Below are 20,910 nucleotides of genomic sequence, written 5' to 3'. Positions count from 1 at the left end.
AACACATGACATCACACACTGTGAGTTCCTGCACAGTCCATATGCCCTGAAGTTTTCTCCTCTTAAAGTTCAAATGGGTTAAATTTCACTTTGAAAATTCTAAAATGCAATCCAATCTATAGTTCCAGGGATTTTACAATGCAATGTCGTGTTCATGAGTTGTCTTTGAAGATCTGAAATACATAGTTAAAAATATTCCCTCTTTATCCATCAATTTTCCATGGAAAGAAAGACAGGCTCGGGCAAAGCAAGTCAAGACTTTCTCAATGACAGATTCCATGTTTTATTAAAGGACAGTTCAACATGCCTCCATTAGCTAATATTACTTTCTGTACTCAACTTTGCAGATTCTTCGACTTGGCTTATCTTTATTAAACATACTTTTCCTTTGTTGTTCTGAGTCTCCTCATAGCTCCATCTCCAGAGTAAAGGAAGGAAGCTTTCACTTTTTTTTTTTTTTTTAGAAGAGGTAAAAGCAGCTCTTAACTTGTACAACTGACTCAAGAAGTATTCATTGTTTTTACCAAAGTTTGTTAAAAAGTTTGACATTTTTTTAAAAAAAACTTGTGAAAATATTTTTACATTTACTTGCATAGCCATTTTTTCTGTCTCTCACTTAGTGTCATGGAGGTCCAAAGAACTCAATTAAACAATCAAAGTTGATTAGCTGTGCATTACAGTGATGCCATCCCATTCACTACTTGATCCTTGTGTGGTTGGGATCCCCCCTCCCAGTCTGACTAATTCTGGAAATAAATCAAAAGAGTAAGAACCCAGGTTGTGCAGGCGGATGACAACACTGTAGCAACTGAAGGAAACTGAGGCACTGAAGAGGTTTGGAAAATGTGAATGTTCTTACAATCAAAGGAGTCTTGAGGAATTCCTCCCCCTTTAAATATCTATTTGTGATCTGAGAACAAGCTGTTTCAGGGAAATCCCCTGCAAATGGACGCAGAAGCAGAAATTGCTGTAGTTCTTGTGTTCATCTATGATCAGGAACGTGACTCAATTGAGCAATTGGGCTCACAACAGTGCTGTATAAAAGCTGGAAAACAGTGCACAATTGATGAGGTTGTTTTTAAAAATTGTTTGGGCACCTCCTTTATATTGTAAGGTTGAGCAGAGGAACATGGGCACTCAGTCCACCAAGCAGGATTGAACACGCACACACTCCCACCTATCAGAGTTAAATCCTGCTTTCTGAATGGTTGAGCTCAATTTGGGAGCTTCCTGCAGGATTTTCACACACCCAGTCAAACCAAGGAGGATTGGACCCACCCCACATCGGCTGATCAGCTGGGGTTAAATCCTGCTTCCTGCAGGGTTGAGCGGTGCCAGCAACAATAATTAAGACAGAACGCCAACAGAAATTCTTTTGTAGGAGACTGATTCACCCCCCCCCCAATTCATCCATAATTCATGCACGCTGTTCTAGAGCAGCAGACATATGATCAGTAATTTTGTGATGGTGAGGGGTAAAACAATTTTTCTTTCAGTAATCATGTTCCCACCAAATCAAGTAGATTTCCCTAACTGTGACACCACGATTAAGATGCATCTTAAATGCAGCACAAATGCTTTCCATATTGCATTGTACCAGCTAGTTATATGTCAATAATGTGTGTGTGTGTGTGTGTGTGTGTGTGTGTTAACATCCATTTGCAATATTGCGTGTAGAGTTGCCACTGATTTACAGATTGCCTAAAATAAATTTTAATGCAAATGTAGAACTGTGGGATATTTTGCATGTTTTACTGAAAATATTAAGGGGGAGTTCCAGTGCAGGTTATGTAATTTTGTGATTCATTAATTCAGCTTTTCCGGTGGAGGAATATGCTCAAAGCTTCATTATACATCAAAGGAACACACTGATAAAAGAAATTTATAATATGCAATGTGCTAGATATAGAATAACAGCAATGCTAGTACATTTTGGAATGGGTGGACTACCTCTCTAAAGCTATGGGTTGAAAATTTACAGAATTTTAATTTCTGGGTATGGAATTGAAAAAAAGATGAAATTAACTTATAAACTCACTAATATATTTTGTCCCACATTTTGTAAAGTGGCAAATTAAATAGCTGAGCGTACTGAGCATACTTTTATGTGTAATCTCAATCCTACATGGATCATAGAATGTTATTCAAGAGCTGTTATGTAATGACTAAAGATGTTTACACTGTGAAGTAAAAGTGGATTAATGGACATTTCTTCACCCAAGAGAGCCCTAGAAACTAGTTCTTTGAGAGTGGTTAGGAATTTATAATGGACAATTCTCATCAACCTCATCAAGTTAAAACAATAATTTCAAGGATTGCTTTGGAAGATGCCATGCTCGTATATAAAATTTGGGAAGTTTAATTTCATTATTGAGGGGTTCCTTTTCTTACATATTTCCTCCACTTATGTGCAAAGGGGGGGAGGAATTATAGCCAATTTTTGATCTGGCTGGGTAGGCGGGTGTCCTCTTCCTCCCTCACCTCTCCATGTGTATCCCTCCCAAAGTTGAGTGCTCCATGGAAGAGGAGGACCATCCCAGATATAAGGAAGGTGCCATTATTGTCAGTCGGGGCAAAAAAAGATTTTTCGATTTAGCATTATCAGATTCATTCCTGAACAGCGAATCTAATCAGAGTGACACAGAATGCATCCAAAACAGATCAGGCTGCTCCTAAATGCTACAGATACAAAGGGAACCTTGTGATTGCTGCATTTCTCTGGAATACACACATTTTTTCTTTGAATCTCCTGCTAATGTACACATTTTTAACATGTTTATTGGTAGACAGCTGTATCACAAAATTCAGAGTCAAGTTTTGAAGAATAGCTGCATTTCAGTTTGCACCTCCTGAAATTCCCTCTTCCACACCACTAATAAAGGTACAACAACTCTTTCCTCTTTTCCACCCAAATGCAGCGCCACAATTTTCCCTGATTACTGATTTAGCACCATTTTCCTCTTGACTTGCTACTCCCTTTTCCTTTTTGGAATAATCTCATCCATAGCTTCACCCAGTTAGTAATGATGTAATGAACAGGATTCCTTGCAGCCAGCCTGATTTGGCTATGTGATTATTTCACTTAAGAAAGGCAATGTAGAGTTACAAATGGAGAGAATTTAAATAAATGAGTACTACCCTTAAAATGGTCCAAAAGCTGCAATTATTGCAGAATACAGCTGCATATAGACTGTTGATATTGCATGTTGACTGGGGCAGTGAGTCAACGCCCTCTCATCAGATGTCAAGGAAATAAGTAACTATCCTACTTTTAAAAGACATCTGAAGGCAGCCCTGTTTAGGAAATGTTTTTAATGTTTAATGCAGTACAGTGGTACCTCGGGTTACAAACACCCTGGGTTACAAGCACCTCAGGTTACAGACTCCGCTAACTCGGAAGTAGTACCTCGGGTTAAGAACTTTGCCTCAGGATGAGAACAGAAATTGTGCAGCTGCGCAGTGCAGCAGCAGCGGGAGGCCCCATTGGCTAAAGTTAAGAACAGTTTCAGGTTAAGAATGGACCTCCAGAACAAATTAAGTTCGTAACCAGATGTACCACTGTATTTGTTTTTAATATTTGTTTGGGAGCCACCCAGAGTGGCTGGGGAAACCCAGCCAGATGGACGGGGTATAAATAATAAATTATTATTACATTATTATATATATAACTCAAAAATGATTTTAAAATCTACATTGGCTACCTATTTGCTTCTGGGCTAAATATAAGCTGCTAATTTCTGAACTTGTTGGCATCTGTCTGTCTCGAGATACAATGGAGTACACCTCTGGGGGGTGAAGTTAAACCACTGGAGAATCACAGCGCCTGCTGTGGCTGCTTCCTGTGTTGTTTTTCCTGCTTTAGCAGTTCCAAAGTGACTTCCCAGGGGTGTAAGCCTGAGCAGTGTGTCTGGAGGTCCTGGGCTGCCCAGATGACAAGGACTTACTGATGTGGTCCAAAGGAAAGTGTAGCAAAACATTTGGCACCAGCTTGACTGCAGAGCTTGCTGGAAAGTGGCGTACAAGACACCATTCAACTGGACTCCACTCCAGATTTGTGTAGAGCTTACTCCTTAGCCCTTTCTTCTCCTAAAGACTGCCTTCAAAGCAGCAGGTAAATTACTTGGAACCCAGCTATTGTGGGTGGTGGGCGGTGGACACACTCCTCCCTTTGTCAGCCTGTCCAGGTTGTCAGGTCTAGAGAGCTAGTGTCTGGATCTCAAATTTCAGCAGCACCCTGTGTGATGCTAAAATTTGGCACCTCTGCCTCTCACATTCCATTCTAAATCCTATTTATGATGTTCCCTTCTGGCTCCCCCAAGGCTCCGCACCTAGTGCCACCAAAGCAATCCTGCTCCCCTAAATCCACCTCTATTTGGCAATTGTAGAAAATGTTCACCCAAAGGCAAGGTATTGTCTCTGCCTGGAATAAACAACAGTCTATGATTATAGACAATAATCTAGACAATAATCTAGACAAATATCAAATGGCTCCTTCCTGCCCTCACCCCCCCTCCCTGGGGCGGGGTCACTTGCAGCAGAATCCTACATATGTCTATCCAAAAGAAAACTCCATCTAGTAGCATACTCTGCTGAAAATCAAGAAACGAAAGCGTGTATTGGAATATGCCTCTGCCAACATCATACGAAGCCCTGAAGTTTTCATCCTCACGTAGCCGCATGTTTTATCATCCTTCTTTGCATTTACACATTGTAGGCACCAAATGAAACTAATAAAATGTGCCTTTGATCCTTCAAAGGAGTAATTAAGCTGAAACACAGAGAAAAAATATTGCATTATGAGGAAATGAATGTAGGCTTTTCAAGAAGTCGGGAACATCATTACATTGAAAGGTGCCAAGATGTTAATTTCTGTACTCAGTGTGGAGTTCTGAGACCTGCCAGTCTCTTTGTTTTTTATCAAATTTTACTTCATTGCAGATTAGCAGAAAAAGATTTTAGATCAGATTACCGCATTTGAAGTAATTTGCTTAATTACCAAGCTGAGGTTTGAATAATGGTGATTGAATTAAAACTGCTTGGGTGGGATGGGGGCAGAAAAGAGCTTGTGGATGTCATTTTAAAATAATAATAATTGTGTAGCAGAAAAATCTATTATTGGCTGGCAGCTAGTCAAAATATATAAGCCACTCATAATTATGACTGTGAGTATATGTGTGTATGTAAAATGAGCAACCTTTAAGGGAGGGGGCAAAAATCTGTTCTGCTGCTTTGGTGACCCCAATCTCTGGGGCAGGTTTTGTCTCCTCTGTGCCCCCAATCACAGCCCACAAAGTTTAGCCAAAGCCAAGGATTTATCAAGTGAGCAACTTAATCTAACAGCCCAATTTGTGTTTCCTAGTGGGTGTTTGTGCCTGGCAATGCAAGGCAAAACAGCAGAAAGGATTCTGAGGCGATAAATGTTAATTATCTCTCTTTTTGTTGTTGTTATTAGTCTTAGCTATTGTCTCTTCGCTGCCTGTTCTCATGTCTCAACTCTTAACATTTATAGGTTCCCATGTCTCGAATATAACCTCTGTAGATACTGAGGCAAAGTGATGTAGCCCCATGCATGCTTCTGCAGGCATGCAATCAGTGACTCCTGGCAGAGACTCACATACTCCTGCTAGTGTGTCATGATTGTCTGTAGAGTTATGCCCTTGCCAGGCATTCGTTGATTGTGTCTAAGGAGCAACAGCATGTGTCGACCTAGTCTCCTCCACCCCCAGTCTTCCAGCATTGAGTGGGAAGGTCTGAACAGAGACTTGCATTTTGCAAGATGTATTTAGTCACACCCATGGTCAAGAATGCAGGTGGCGCTGTGGTCTAAACCACAGAGCCTAGGGCTTGCCGATCAGAAGGTTGGAAGTTTGAATCCCTGCGACGGGGTGAGCTCCTGTTGTTCGGTCCCAGCTCCTGCCCACCTAGCAGTTCGAAAGCACGTCAAGTGCAAGTAGATAAATAGGTACCGCTCCGGTGGGAAGGTAAATGGTATTTCCATGTGTTGCTCTGGTTCGCCAGAAGCGGTTTAGTCATGCTGGCCACATGGCCCTGCAGCCCATTCACAGGCACAGTTAGCAAATTCCTGAACAGGGCCTTAGAACATCATTGTTATTTATTTTAGGAATTGCTTCTCATAAAGCATCCCAAAACAATTTATAACAGTGTTGCATGCCACCCAAACCTCTGAGCGGTGTGAGATTCTAGGGGTTCCAGGCTTCAGTTTCTTTAGAATGATGGACAGCAAAGACTGTGGTGTCTTTAGGATATATGGCTTACTTACACAGATATACAACCTGAGCCCATGATGGAGGGGCTCACAGCATTAACACTCTAAGAGGGTCTTGCATCTCCCATAAGCAGCTGCCTTGGATTCAAGCAGAAGTCAAACATCTCTCTCTCTCTCTCTCTCTCTCTCTCTCTCTCTCTCTCTCTCTGGTTTCTGTTCTCTGGCGCAGAGCCACTTCCTTTGTTACCTTAACAACCCATGTTTAGACCATTAACAAGAAACTTCCCTGGCTATTCCAGCACTCGAATCCTTGTTGGATCCAGGAATTAGAAGGAACTCAGGCATACAGCTTACCCCCCCCCCCACTCAAAACACTATAATAAAAATTCCATAGATAGATAGAGAGGTGTGATGATATTTTGCTACAGGATGCAGGGCTGAACAACTCTTGAGTGAGTCAGGATTCCAACTAAGCACTGCTCCTCTCACTCCAAAACCCAGATATATCGAGTTTTCTCTCTCCATCTGATGTCATCCTGACATGATCAAAGTTCTACAGCTGCTAGCTTCCCGAGAGTGCAAAGGCATCACCTGGTTTGCAATCGCCTCCCCTGCTGCCATTGTATCTCTGTGATCCACAGGGGGACTTAGGAGTCGCCCATATCATATATTTCTAGGAGGCATAACTCAACTATAGGATTTGTGTACTCAATGTTGTACAAGCGGTGCTCTCATGTGCTTCGTTCTAATATTCCCTATGGGTTTTCCATTCCTGAACTTTAGATATCTGATTGTTTGCCCTCTATAAAGTTGCTAGTTTGTTTCATTTTAATTTTTTACATATTGCATAGTATAAACAGCAAATTTGATATTACGTGGAGTAACGTCTCTCAGAATATATTCCTTCCCAGCAGCAGGGTTTAAAAATTGCAATATTTACATGAGATATTTGATTTCTTCAGTCTCTGTGTCATGAAAATGACTGGAAGCTACTGATGCCTCTGGTTGTAGAGTCTCTTAGGTCAAGACACAGTTGCCAAAGAAATATGGTAATGAATTATTTATTGATTAGAACAATAACTGCCTAGCCGGTGTTAACAGATCTCGCCCATCGACACCACTGCTATGAAAACAAAATGGGGGTAGCAGTTAATGGAATATAGAATCCCCTTTTAGGCATTCTAAATTCCTCAAACATTGAAGGAGATTATGGGAGAGTGAGGATAGATCCATCTTGGCATACTGCTGTCTGTGTCACCTTCCACATGCTTCTAAGGAAATTTCAGCAGTGTGAACCCTGCTCTCCTCATGTAGGTTCAACCCTTGATTTAGAACCCTGGAAAAACAGGGGGACCAAACCCAGAAGAAGCCTAGTTCTGTGAGGGGCTTGGAAGACCTGAATTGTCGCTGGCATCTGTCTGTCCTGAGAAACAATGGAGTGTGCCTCTGGGGGTCAAGTCAAACCACTGTGTTAGCAGCATCTCTCTGGGGTCAGGCAGGGGTGCCAACTTGGATACAACATGGGGGGGGCAGGTAAGCCCTGCCCCACATAATTGATCACAAGACGGTGCACACACACCATTTGAATGGCAATGCCCATCAACTTTTGGAAGGTCCTTGGGGAGCCAAAGGGACCACAGCCCCTAGGAGTTGGCAATTCTGGGCATTATGTTCAAAGGTGCTGGTCTGCCCAGATGACAAGACCCCCCCCCCCTGACCTCACTGATGTGGTCCGAAGGAAAGCAGAGCAAGCAATACATTCTGCAGCAGCTTGACTGCAGGAGTTACCAGATAGAGGTGCCATCCAATCGTCTTAGGGACTCCACTCTGGATATGTGTGGGATTTACTCCCTAGCTTTTTCTTCTCCCAAAGTAAAGCTTCACACACCTGAATAGGCTAACAGTACCTCTAAAGTTGATCTCTGCATGTGGTAGGTGAAAGACAACTATACAGCAATAATGCAGTGGCTAACCGTGCACATGTCTCAGATATAAGTCTCATTGTCATCAATGGGACTTCTCCCCAGCTAAGTGTGTATAGGATTGCTGTCTAACACATGGAGCTGTGACCCATTAATAATCTCACTGATGTGATGAACACCCTAGGCCACGGATGGGGAACATGTTGGACTGACACTCCCAGAATCCTTGACCATTGACCATTCTAGCAGTCCAAGAACCCATGGAGGGTCACAGGTTCCCCATCCCTGCTGTTGTCCATTTCAGGCAAGCCATTATTATTCATTCCCCATATGCAATGCAGGGTTAATAATACAAACCTAATTTACAGGACTATATAAGGATAGTGAAAATATAAGGCATGCGAAGCAAACGTTAAGGTGTTGTATTATTATTATTATTACTATTACTAATGATGATGATGGTGATGATACAAATGGGTTGTGAGATATTTCTGCAAGATTAAAAGGATCTCTCTCACAAGTACTTGGAAAGATTTTCACCATGTTAGTGAACAAATAATGATCAGTGATGGCTTTGAAGTTCAATAGCATCTGGCTCATCACATGAATTTGCCTCACCTTCAGTATGTGGATGTATTCAAAGGTGAGCTCTGTTGGCCCGTAAAATGGTTTTCTGCTCACAATTTAAACTGAGGATATGTTTTTTCCGGTGTGTGCCCGTTTTGTGCCTGTGTGTTCTGCATTAGGCAGTCTAGACACTCAACAAGGCAGCTGCTTGTGCTGGTGGTTGGTCGGCCCATTGCATTGCAGAAATTGATTTGAACTCCTTAAAATGGGCTTGTAATTTACAGAGCACTATTGTGGCTCTTCACATATGCCCCAAGGGCAGGCCATACATCATGTAAATATGACCTTTGAAAAAGCAAACCAAGCTCACATGTGCTGGCTGGGTTTTCTAGAGGTACTTCCAAAGTTCTCCTCATCCAAAATTAGCCCAGGATTTTGGGAGGTCTAAACTAACTGGTTGTATCTCAGAAGTGGTATCAATGTCTTAGGAATTCATAATTGCTCCTTTCCCACCCACCCCAAGAAACATTGAAAACAGATGGGGTTATTTTTTTGAGTAAATACATAGGGTGGAATTCAACACTGCACTATTATGCATGTTCTGAATGTTCAAGCTTTCCAGAGAGAACAATCCTCCTCTATTTCCCCTGAATACTATTTTGGGTGGGTTGTGTGTGTGTGTGTGTGTGTGTGTGTGTTCCTGACCCCCTCCAAGCCAATCACAGGGGATGTGGGAGATTCATGAGGGGGAAGGCCCATTGCACAATCAAAATTCCTTGTGCAAGGCTTCCACTGATGAGGCTCTCTAGGTGAATTCCACCCATATGATTCTACTGTTCAGCATTTTGCTTTCAGTATACAAAACACGGAATCACTGAGTTGTAGAGTTGGAAGGAAGCCCTTGCAATGATATGTGTACATGGCTTCAAACATCAGTGGTGGGAGCATGGTGGATGAGGAGTAAAAGCATCATATTCTCAATTTATCTAGGACAAAGCCTCATTGAACTCCGTGAGACTTACTTTTGAGTGCAGGATTGCACTGTGTAAATTCCTCCTCCTCTGCTCATAACGTGATTTAAGACAAATACAGACCCATTGCCCTTTCACAAACTTGTTCAACCTTCCCCACTGCCATTTCTGTATTAAGGCACCCAGAGCATTAAATTACTTAAGAGGGTTAATGACTAAAAAGTCTTTTTAGCTGCCAAATTATCAGATCATTTTCTGTGAAAATGAATGAGAATCATTTGAGGGGTTTCCACAGCAACATTTATTCCTACGAAAAGAGAACTTGAAGCCATTTCTAGAACAAATGATGACAAACTTACTGCGCAATTTCCAAAGCAGAGAAAGCGGCAAGGGGTATAGTATAGTCCAGGATGGCTCTGCAGTGATTTGGTCTGCAGATGCAGGGCCACCACTGCAGTGTTGCCCAGCTCCACTTCTTGGCCCTCATTCTCTGAACCTGGTTGTTGACAGCTTGGGGGCTGGGATGCAGATGGAGGAATGTGTCCCCTTCTAAATGGAGGTGTAGCATTGAGGTTCTATAAGAAGATCTCTGCCAAAGGCACATCTAGCCCAACATTCTGTTTTACAGTGGCCAACCAGATGCCTATGGGAAGCCTGCAAGTACACAATAGCCCTCTCCCACCTGTGATACTCAGTAATTGATAATTGCTTGGATGGCCATCTGTCAGGTATGAGTTGGCTGAGATTCTTGCACTGCAGGCATTTGATCTAGATGACCCTTGGGGTCCCTTCCAACTCTACAATTCCACTGTCTCTGAAAGTGGAGGTAAAGGATTCACACTAAGGAGGTCCTGTGGAACATCTTTGGGGACCCCAAAGAAGATATTTGTTCATATGGTAATAGTGACGAAGATGAGGTTGTCTCTGGGGACAGGACCAATTGTATCAACTGGCAAGGGCAGCAACACTGACACTAATATATAAAATGAATGGCTTCTTTAAGAGCTGGTGAAGCTCCATCGCTAAAATACGACTTATGAGCTGAGGAACACCCAAGTTCAAAACTCACAGTAGACATGAGCTCAGAAGCAACTCTATTGTAGGAGTAACCAACCTTTTGAGGCCTGTGGGTACATTTGTAAACAAGAGAAGCTACCATGGAAACCACAACCAAGCACACACTGTAACCTATCTTGTTTCCTACAAGAGAATGCTAGTTTTAAGCCCAGTTTCAGTGGAAGATGGATAGAGGGTGGACCCTGTGCACATCAGGGAAGCGCTCTGGAAGCACATATACACTGGCAGGTGCCAAGTTGGCAACCTCTGCCCAGGAGCAGCCTTGCTAATATGCTGCCCTGTGCAAGGCCATTTGACGGCCTTCCCCCAGCCTTCATGGCACTGGCTTAAGCCAGGCTTTAGGAAGTGTGGGATGTAACATAAGCAGTCAAGTACAACACTTTCTGTTTACCCAGAGTGGGCACACAGGGGGTGTTACTCCAGCCAGGAGGACTTCCTGTCACACCTGGTCTGGAGCTTCCTCCCCCTGCATGTGACCAGGTAGGTGACCATGACCCTGGGTGACATCATAAAAGGGGCTTGTCACGCAGCCATCTCCCCCTTTTGACTCTTCTTCTTCTTGATGCCATGATCTCTTGATACGGATGTATTTTGCTGTCTGCTGGCTCTCAGCCACCAGGACATGGGCTCATTCCCATATGGGATGAATTCAAACCCTTTTCTGTAACTCTAAGCTAAAGCTTGCCTTTGGGGAGTTGTGAACTGAAGGTGAGTAAACTTCTTATTACTTTTAAAAGAAGACTGTTGTGTCTTTATTCTTCTTAGGAGGGATAAAAGGGGACTTACCAAGAACCAAACCCAATCTGAACAAAGCCAGATTGGATCACTTAAGTAAAGAGATTCAAATGAATCTACTAATTAGCTTCCTGCTATATATTGGGGAATGCACTCTGCTGCTGACTCACAAGCGTGAGTTAGGAAGGATACTATTAAATCAATATATCCTCCCCTACTATCCTTAACATTCCCACAGGAAGGAGGTGCAAAACTCTGGCAAGGTCCTAGAACCCTCACACCTCCTTCCCAAAGCCTGGTAAGCACTTGGCCAGTTTTGAGAAAGAGGCAGGTGGACTTTAGGACCCTGTCAGAGCTCTCACACCTCCTTCCCGAACCTCGGCAAGCACTTACAGTGGTACCTTGGTTTACGAACTTAATCCGTTCTGGAAGTCAGTTCTTAAACCAAAGCATTCTTAAACCAAGGTGTGCTTTCCCATAGCTGCAGGGAACTCAATTTACAAATGGAACACACTCAACAGGAAGCGAAACATGTTCTTATTCCAAGGCAAAGTTCACAAACCAAAACACCTACTTCCGGGTTTGCAGGGTTCTTAATCCAGGTTGTTCATAAACTAAGCTGTTCTTAAACCAAGGTACCACTGTACTGGGCTTTGAGAAGGAACCCTCCTCAGCCGCACACACAGTGTGACTGCACCTCATGCCCTAAATCTGCCTCTGCTCTGCACTCAGTTTCCATCTGGGATACAGTGACAAAAATAAAACTGACTAACCCTGCAGAGCTACTGGTGCATGAAGTTTCAAATGCTGGTATATAAATGCCAACACAACAACTTTGTTATTTCATGCCAGTGACTTCTGCCACCCCTGCTTATTCCACAGCAGCAGCCTTTTCCTCCTTGGTCAAATATAATGTTCAGGGCTGAACTCTGAAAAGAATGCTGGACTCTCTTGTGAATGAATGTTTTCCCCAGCTGCACAATCCTCTCGAAAATACAAGAGCAGAGTGCTGGGCTAAGTACACATTGCTTCCCTTTCTAATGCTCCCTTGGGGGCTTAAAACAAAATTGTATAAACACCATCCCAGAGTAGGAAGCGAGTGCTCTCTGCAGCCATTCTTTTTGATATACAGGAAACCAGTAGGAGAGCACAATATAAAAATTGACCTTTACGCTTCCTAATGATATGTAGGAAATCAAATGTGTCCTTTTTTAAAGGAAACCTTCTACCTCAAATGATAAGTTATGGGAGATAACAGAAAGTTGACAGGCATGAATTGAATTGCTAATTCAGGATATCATTGCATTCACGTTTTCAAAACAGGAGAAACAACCATTTATTATGATGCCATTATTCTCCCCAGAGTAAGATTTGAAACTAGTATTTAAAGCTTCCTGCTTAACACCTGATTTTTTTATTTTTAAAAAATGCTCATTTTTGTATAAACCAGTTCCTCTCTATTGTAAGTCTGTATTCAAAATAATTGCTTGCAAAGAAATTATTACAAAGCGTGTTCTCCTTAACCAGAGAGCACGGGTTGCGGTTGGGGAAACATGCCACCTTGCCATGACTAGGCAGATTTGAAAAAGAAAAAATCCAAGCCTGCTAAAGGGTTAATATTGGGTTGCTGGGGAGTTCTATATGTTGCTAAATTCAGAGGAGGGGTAGAGTCTATAAATATAGGGAGCCAGGGGTTGGACTTCCTCTTGGCCATTTTGCTTCGGATCACATGGAGCGCTTGGACAATCTTCTCATTGTCTGGTTACATTTATTTATTTCCCCTTTCTTTTTAATCCTCACTAGTCCCTTAAATAATTTAATTTCCCCCTTTTCCTGTTCAAGTTCCCACCCCACCCCTTACCCTGCCCAGTGGGAAGATTCTCCCTGTAGTGTGCAGCGCTGTTGGCCAAATTTTAAGCTAGCCTTGGGGGGAGCACTAATTTGTGTTCTTTTAATATTGCTATGACATTCTCGCTATAGGAATGTATCTGCTTGCAGGCCCAGTTGCTGCTAATGTTTATCTGAGGCAGACAGAGGGCCCCAGAGGCTCCCTGTGCCTCCAAGGACTATGAGCACTCTGTATATGCTCTTGAACTATGCTGTTTCTGAACAAGTTTATTTTCTTTAAGTTTGTTTTGCCCTGATAGTGGCGACTGCCATTTTAGAGATGAGCCATTGTGGCTTAGTGGCTAAAGTGTAGGACTAGGACCTGGGAGACAGGGTTCATATCCCCCTCTTAGCCATTGTTATAACAAAACAAAATAAACTGCTCCTTTGGGGCTATTCTGTTGCTGGGTAGTTTGGCCCATTTGTGATAAAAGAACTTTGGGTTTCTTGAAGGTGTGCTTCCCTCTAAAAGGGCAAGCAGGGGTACCTGGACAAGCTGTGGGCTAGCTCAACTCTGCTATTTCACTGAAAACATTTATGCCTGGCCTAGCAGGCGATCATAGGGCTTTGCCCTAGAATTCGATGGCCTGGAAGCGTTTCCGGCCTGAATAGTGTTCCCATGTGGTCCATGAAGCATTGGTTTCACTGGGTCAGCGCATAGTGCCGGTAATGCTTAGGTTGCAGGATTGGTCCCTGTATGGGACAGCTGCATGCTCCCCCATTGCTCTACCTGGACACTTAGGTCCTTTTGGTGGTTACCTCACTGCGAGGGATGTAACGGGCACCAAATTGCAATATGCAAGTGGGAGAAAGCACCTTTGCATGCCTGCAGTGCAGTTTGCTCTGTGCGTTGCAGAGCATGGCGCTGCACGGGCTGCAATTGCATTGCATTGCGTGAGAGATTTGCAGTTGCATTGCACAGAGGGTGTGTGCATTGCATGGAGGGTGTGTGTGCATTGCACGGAATGTGTAGTTGCATTGCACGGAGTGTGTTGTTGCATTGCACAAAGTGTGTTGTATTGCACGAAGTGTGTTGTTGCATTGTACGTAGTGGCTTGTTGCATTGCACAGTGGCTTGTTGCATTGTACGGAAGGTGTGGTTGCATTGCACGGAGTGTGTGTGTGTGTGCATTTGCACGGAGTGTGTAGTTGCATTGCACGGAGGGTGTGTGCATTGCATGGAGGGTGTAGTTGCATTGCACGGAGTGTGTTTTTGCATTGCACAGAGTGTGTGTGCATTGCACAGAGTATGTAATTGCATTGAACGGAGGGTGTGTGCAGTGCACGGAGTGTGTAGTTGCATTGCATGGAGTTTAGTTGCATTGCATGGAGGGTGTGTGCATTCCAGGGAGTGTGTTTTGCATTGCACAGATTGTGTAGTTGCATTGCACAGAGCGTGTTTTTTGCATTGCACGGAGTGTGTAGTTGCATTCCACGGAGTGTGTAGTTGCATTGCAGGGAGAGTCTGTGCACTGCACGGAGTGTGTTTTTTGCATGGCACGGAGTGTGTAGTTGCATTGCAGGGAGAGTGTGTGCACTGCACGGAGTGTGTTTTTTGCATTGCACAGAGTGTGTGTCTGGAAAGGAAGCTGGCTCGGCGGCAGCTTGGTCGGGACTTCTTTAGGGGTTCTGGCCAGCGTCGGCCCTGTAAGTTTACTTATCATGATGGCAGCACAAGATGCCCCCTGCCCAAGCGGGGGCTGGAAGCTGGCAAGCAATAGCTCAATACCTTTTGCCCATATTCCCATTTTATTTAGGGATCCAGTTGGATATCGTTGCTAAAACATACCACTTGCCTATGGAGAAGCTGTCTGCCTTGAAGGAAGTTATTTTGTAATACTTCCTCTGTAGCAAGTGATGCTTCATCAGATCCGATCTTGCTGGGTCACTTAATTAATCTTCCCACTAGGCCAGGCTGCCTGCGGCCTGAGGTCCCCTTACCTTTGTGTACGCCTACCAAGTGTGGTGAAGGCAGATATTAGGTGATGGTAGCAATTCCTGAATGTATGCAATAGTAGTTCGCCATGGCAGGATACCTTGAACCCGCACAGGGATTTTCAGGTTCATGCTGGTGCTGCTGGATCTTTGCCCTTTGGTTTTTATTTCAAGGGCTGCTGGTGTGCAAAGCTATGGCCTCAAGCCTGGTGTGGTGAGGCAATCATGTGACATAACTTTTCTTGAGTTTTCCCCATTGTAGCAGTTCACATGTGGCCCGAAGAGTTCAGTGACCATTGGATCTGCTTTTGGTCTGATAACCAGGTAGTGGTGAGCGTCTTGGCAAAACAGTCCTCACGCTCTAGCACAGTCTCCGCCCCCTCCACTCAGCTTTCGAGCTGCGCCACTTAAGGTTTAATATTGTGCTTTCTACTCTCCAATTTACGGGATCCTCTAATATTGTCGCTGACACTCTATCCGATTTTCAGATGAAGCGCTTCAGATCCTGGGCTCCAGACTCAGCTATTGCCAGCCTTTTCCAGACCACCTGTGGCATTTTGACAACAACATTTTGACCTGGACCTGTTTTAATTCTCTTCCTACCTTTTAACCTAATGTACCGAGCCTATTTTGGGCCATTATATACTTTATACACACCCGCATTTTAGATTCTCAGCGCTGGCAACTAAATCTTTACATTATTGTCTTAGGGTATTTGAATGTCATAACGCCAGTAATATCGCTTTGAATTTTGATTGGTTGCTTGTCTCTAGCATTTTTTGTTTTATCCTTGCTATGGCTGTATGCTAATGCAATAAAGGTTGATTGATTGATTGATTGACAACAATTAGTGATTACAGAGAGCAGCAGCTTCCATTTCCCCTTCTGCTTTTACCTCTTATGGGAAGGCCTGGATGGATTTCTTAGCCTTAAGCTGGCAGTTCTCGGTCATTCAGATGAATTAGCCCCCATCCTCTGAGCATATCCAGCAGTATTTGGTCCACCTGCTGCAGATTGGGCATGCGGTTATAACTATCAGAATTCAGTCCGCTGCAATGTCTGTTACACTGAAGCTTTATTTTTCAGAGACCCTTGTATAAAGTTTGTAGGGCGCAGGGCCTTGGAAGGTTGGAATAGGCTCCAACCTCATAGGACAGTGGGCAGGAAGTCAGTCAATTTTTACCTATGCAGTATCTGCAACAAGTTAAAACTTGTCTGCTGGTTAAAGATCAAGGCGAGACTCCTTTCAGTAGTCCATTGCATTTTCGCACTGAGGGTTGGGAAAATGGTTGTTGGAGCCAGCATGGGGCTGAGAGTCTGGAGGCTTATTGCTTCAGGACTTTTCCTTATCCTTTGGAGCTTGTCATTAGAGTGGGGAACTCTAAAACAGACTTAGTGGGCAGGAGTGCCACAATCAGGCTTCCCGCCACAGGTGAGGAGGGCCCTTGCCCAGTTACGGATAACAGAATATTTGGCTTTTATTCCTTGGGGGCTGGCCCGCTCCTAGTGCATGAAAATGGGTTCCCATTAGCCAGGCATCAATGTGCTTACATCGTGCACCAGTTATTACGGCCTGCGGCTTGCTTACCGCTGAACGCCTCATTCCTTACGATTAGGTGCTGCTGCAAAGGCTGCACACTGGGGGCCTGTCAGTAGACAGGATTGTGAATACGGTCATTGGAAGTCTGACGCTGACAAGGGTTATATCAGGAAGTGTCACAATGATGTCTGTGCTGATGCTTGTCTGTTATTTCCTTTTTTCATAGGAGCAGCTGTGCACATTTGGGCCACAGCATTGTACACTGGGCTGGCAAGCGCGCTGACGAGTCTGGACTGGGGTGCCATCTCAGTCTTCCTGCCCATGTGAACCTATACTGGATGTCTAGATAGGGAATGCTTTGGGAGGAGATCCTTCCTTTGGTGCGGTCGAGGTGACCTGTGCAGGTCCTCCCGCAGTGCTGGTGGTACAGCTGGGCGAGAATGTTTGCTGTCTTCCTCCAGCATAAGTTTGCATTCCTGCATGCAAGAGGGCTTGGATTGAGTTGATGGCAGCTCTCCCTGGACTCAAAATAATTCAAGGCATTGGTTCAAGGTGGTCTGGGGGGGGGGGGGGTTGGAGCACCTGCCCCCTCCAATGTGCAAAGATATTCCATTAAGGGAATCCATGGATTTGCCATGCTTTGGTCGACCCCTTTCAAGGGGTAGGGCCACGCAAGAGTCCCCTGGAGCATTTGGGGGTGAGCTTGAGTCTGATCCTGGTTCATTGCTCTCCCACGCTATTTATTTGTATTGACGATATGGTGGGGCCCAGTCGTCAGTGCTGCCCTGCTGAGGTCAGGTGCAGCTAGTCGGGAACCAATGCCTAGACAAACTACCACCGAGCAGGCCAGAAAGCATGTTAATAAGGCGGTGGACAATAGAATAAAATAAATAAAGTAAAGAAGGGTGCCGTCATTCGTCTCCCTGCTACGGGGGAGGCAGGCCCTTGCCCTGTTAAGGATGTTAGTAAGTACTTGGCAGTGCGCCCCTCAGGTGATGGGCCTCTGTTAAAGCATGAAAATGGGTTGCCCCTAACAAGACGCCAGTTTGCACAGGTGATGCGAAAGGCGATTCTGGCTTGTGACGGCATGGCCTATGGTTTTGCCCCTCATTCCTTTAGGATTGGGGCGGCAACGACAGCTGCTCATTGGGGCTTGTCGGCTGCTGGAATAAAGGATTTGGGCCACTGGAAGTCGGATGCGTTTCGAGGCTATGTCCGCTAATAATCGGATTCTCACATTGTTTTGCTTTGTTTACCTCAGGTCTAGCGGCTGTCCGCATCTGGTTGGTGGGGCACAGCATCATCTATTGGGCGGGCGTCGCAGCACGGCAGTCCGGACTGGGTCCAGGCCTCGGCTTCCCTCCGCATGTGCAGCTGTCGTGGCTGGCCAGACGAGGAATGCGCTGGTCAGAGTTCTTGCCGCGAATCCGGAGGCAGTTGCTCTTGGAAGGGCCGCCCACGGCTATAGTGGTGCAGCTGGGTGAGAACGACCTGGTATCCATGGACTGTCTTTCACTTCGTGCTGCAATTTTGAGTGACTTGGAGGTGCTGAGGGCATGGGTACCATCAGCAAAAAAATATTTTGGTCTAAGCTGCTGCGCCGCCGCATTTGGATGGGCAGTCGTTGCCCGGCAGCCACGGAAAGGGCCAGAAAACGCATCAATTCTGCGGTGGCAAGGAAGATGTCTGAGCTGGGTGGAGATGTGATTTCTCATCCAATGATTCATTTTCAGGCTGCATCCCTTTTAGAGCCGATGGTGTGCATCTTTCTGCCTCAGGGAATGAGGTTTGGCTGGGTGCAGTGGTAGCCAAGCTCAGGGCTTGGTTGGGGTTGTGAGTGGTTTGGCGGTGAGCTGTGGGCTCCATGGCGGTTAGGCATTGGTTAAGGTGGTTCTTGGAGGGGTAAGTGCCTACTCCTCCAAATGATGCGAAGGGAATTCCGTTAAAGGAATCCAGGGGCTTGCCATTCTTTTCGTCCTTGTCCCTGGCATCGGACTTGGGCCGTGCAAGCCCCAAAGGAACATGAGGGTGAGTAGTGAGGGACTGATGCCCAGCTTCATTTGCTCACCCAATACTTGTTTCCCACTAAGGCTTCCGCTGGTGTCCGGAATGCCTCTGGCTTCCGCTGGTGTCCGGAATGCCAGCTCTGTCCCTGAGGGCATGGACAGATAGTCATAACCAATGCCTAAGCAACCACTCACATATTTTGTATTTAAATAAAGTTGTGGCCAAAATTATGCCAAAAACCCAAACAAAAATTGATGTGTGAAGTGTGAATTATTGGGGGGTGGCAACTGTGGGACTCAACACGCAAAGCGTGTTCTCCTTAACCAGAGAGCACGGGTTGCGGTTGGGGAAACATGCCACCTTGCCATGACTAGGCAGATTTGAAAAAGAAAAAATCCAAGCCTGCTAAAGGGTTAATATTGGGTTGCTGGGGAGTTCTATATGTTGCTAAATTCAGAGGAGGGGTAGAGTCTATAAATATAGGGAGCCAGGGGTTGGACTTCCTCTTGGCCATTTTGCTTCGGATCACCCGCCCTCCCTCCCTTTAATAGGAGGTTTTCCTGATCGCTTGACCTTGCTATTGCCTGTCATGGTGTCGTCTGCCTTGGTGCGGGGGCACAGTAGGAATTTTGCCATTGGCTGATTGGCTGGTGCCATTGGTTTTCGCCTACTGCGTAGCAAATCGTCACAACTTGTAAGGTTGGCGGTTAGGCATTGGTTAAGGTGGTTCTTGGAGGGGTAAGTGCCTACTCCTCCAAATGATGCGAAGGGAATTCCGTTAAAGGAATCCAGGGGCTTGCCATTCTTTTCGTCCTTGTCCCTGGCATCGGACTTGGGCCGTGCAAGCCCCAAAGGAACATGAGGGTGAGTAGTGAGGGACTGATGCCCAGCTTCATTTGCTCACCCAATACTTGTTTCCCACTAAGGCTTCCGCTGGTGTCTGGAATGCCTCTGGCTTCCGCTGGTGTCCGGAATGCCAGCTCTGTCCCTGAGGGCATGGACAGATAGTCATAACCAATGCCTAAGCAACCACTCACATATTTTGTATTTAAATAAAGTTGTGGCCAAAATTATGCCAAAAACCCAAACAAAAATTGATGTGTGAAGTGTGAATTATTGGGGGGTGGCAACTGTGGGACTCAACACGCAAGCTGTTTTAGTGCTCAGAAAATGTGTTGAAATTGTTGACAAGCATATTCTATTTCTTTTTGCAACTTATTTAAGAATGATCATTGGCCAGTAGGCATAGTCTAATTGTCAAAGTCCTATTTATCTAGAGGAAAGTGCAATACAGGAGATACTTAGATTTGGTGTGGGAAGTGTGTGCATGGCCATAAAGAAGAGAAAGTACAATAATTTGAGACACTGACATATAAGAATAGTTCTGTTGGATCAGGCCAAAGGCCCATCAGGTTCAGTACCCCAGCCAAATGACGGGGGGGTGTGGTTATTCACCTGAATAGGGCTTATAGAAGATCGAGCTAGGATAGCTCAGCTGGTAGAGCATGAGACTCTTATGTCATGGATTCGAGCCCCATGTTGGGTGAAAGATTCCTGCAGTGCAGGGGTCTGGACTAGATGACCTTTGTGGCCTCTTCCAACTCTACAATTCTATGATTCTACAAAGAATCACATGTGCAAACGTGCTTGGCAAGAGTAAAAACATTCAGAGAAATGTCAAGATTTCCAAATGAGCATTCTCTCCTCCCTTGGATATTTGCTTTTCTAAAAAAAAATCATGGATTTATTCCAGATTCACAGCTCCTCATTGTTAGAATAACTAAATCAAGAGCAGGAGCATATCTGGTGAAGGGAATGAGGAGTTTGTCACATGTGTGGTAATCCCCAATGCAAATAGCAGCTTCATAGCAGTAACTTCTCTCCAACCAGGCCTTTGGCTGATTAATATTCCACAGCCTTTTGCACTTGTCTATGGGAAGGGGTTTTGCTGGTTTGTTTTTAATTATTTGCTTGTATATTCCTGTATTTTATCCTGAGAACTGTCCTGAGATCTTATGATGAAGGGTGATATAGAAATTGAAT

At 44.7% G+C, this 20,910-nt stretch overlaps 1 pseudogene; it reads left to right on the top strand.

Moving 5' to 3' along the window:
- The window catches only part of LOC144328105 (uncharacterized), a 29,959-nt pseudogene extending 10,710 nt beyond the window's left edge, over window positions 1-19,249 (top strand).
- The last annotated feature ends 1,661 nt before the right edge of the window (window positions 19,250-20,910 follow it).

The sequence above is a fragment of the Podarcis muralis genome, chromosome 6 (genome assembly GCF_964188315.1).
Source record: "Podarcis muralis chromosome 6, rPodMur119.hap1.1, whole genome shotgun sequence".
In the NCBI taxonomy this organism is placed as follows: Eukaryota; Metazoa; Chordata; class Lepidosauria; order Squamata; family Lacertidae; genus Podarcis; species Podarcis muralis.
The sequence above is the reverse complement of the archived record's forward strand: the minus strand, read 5'-3'. Positions and strand labels throughout refer to the sequence as shown.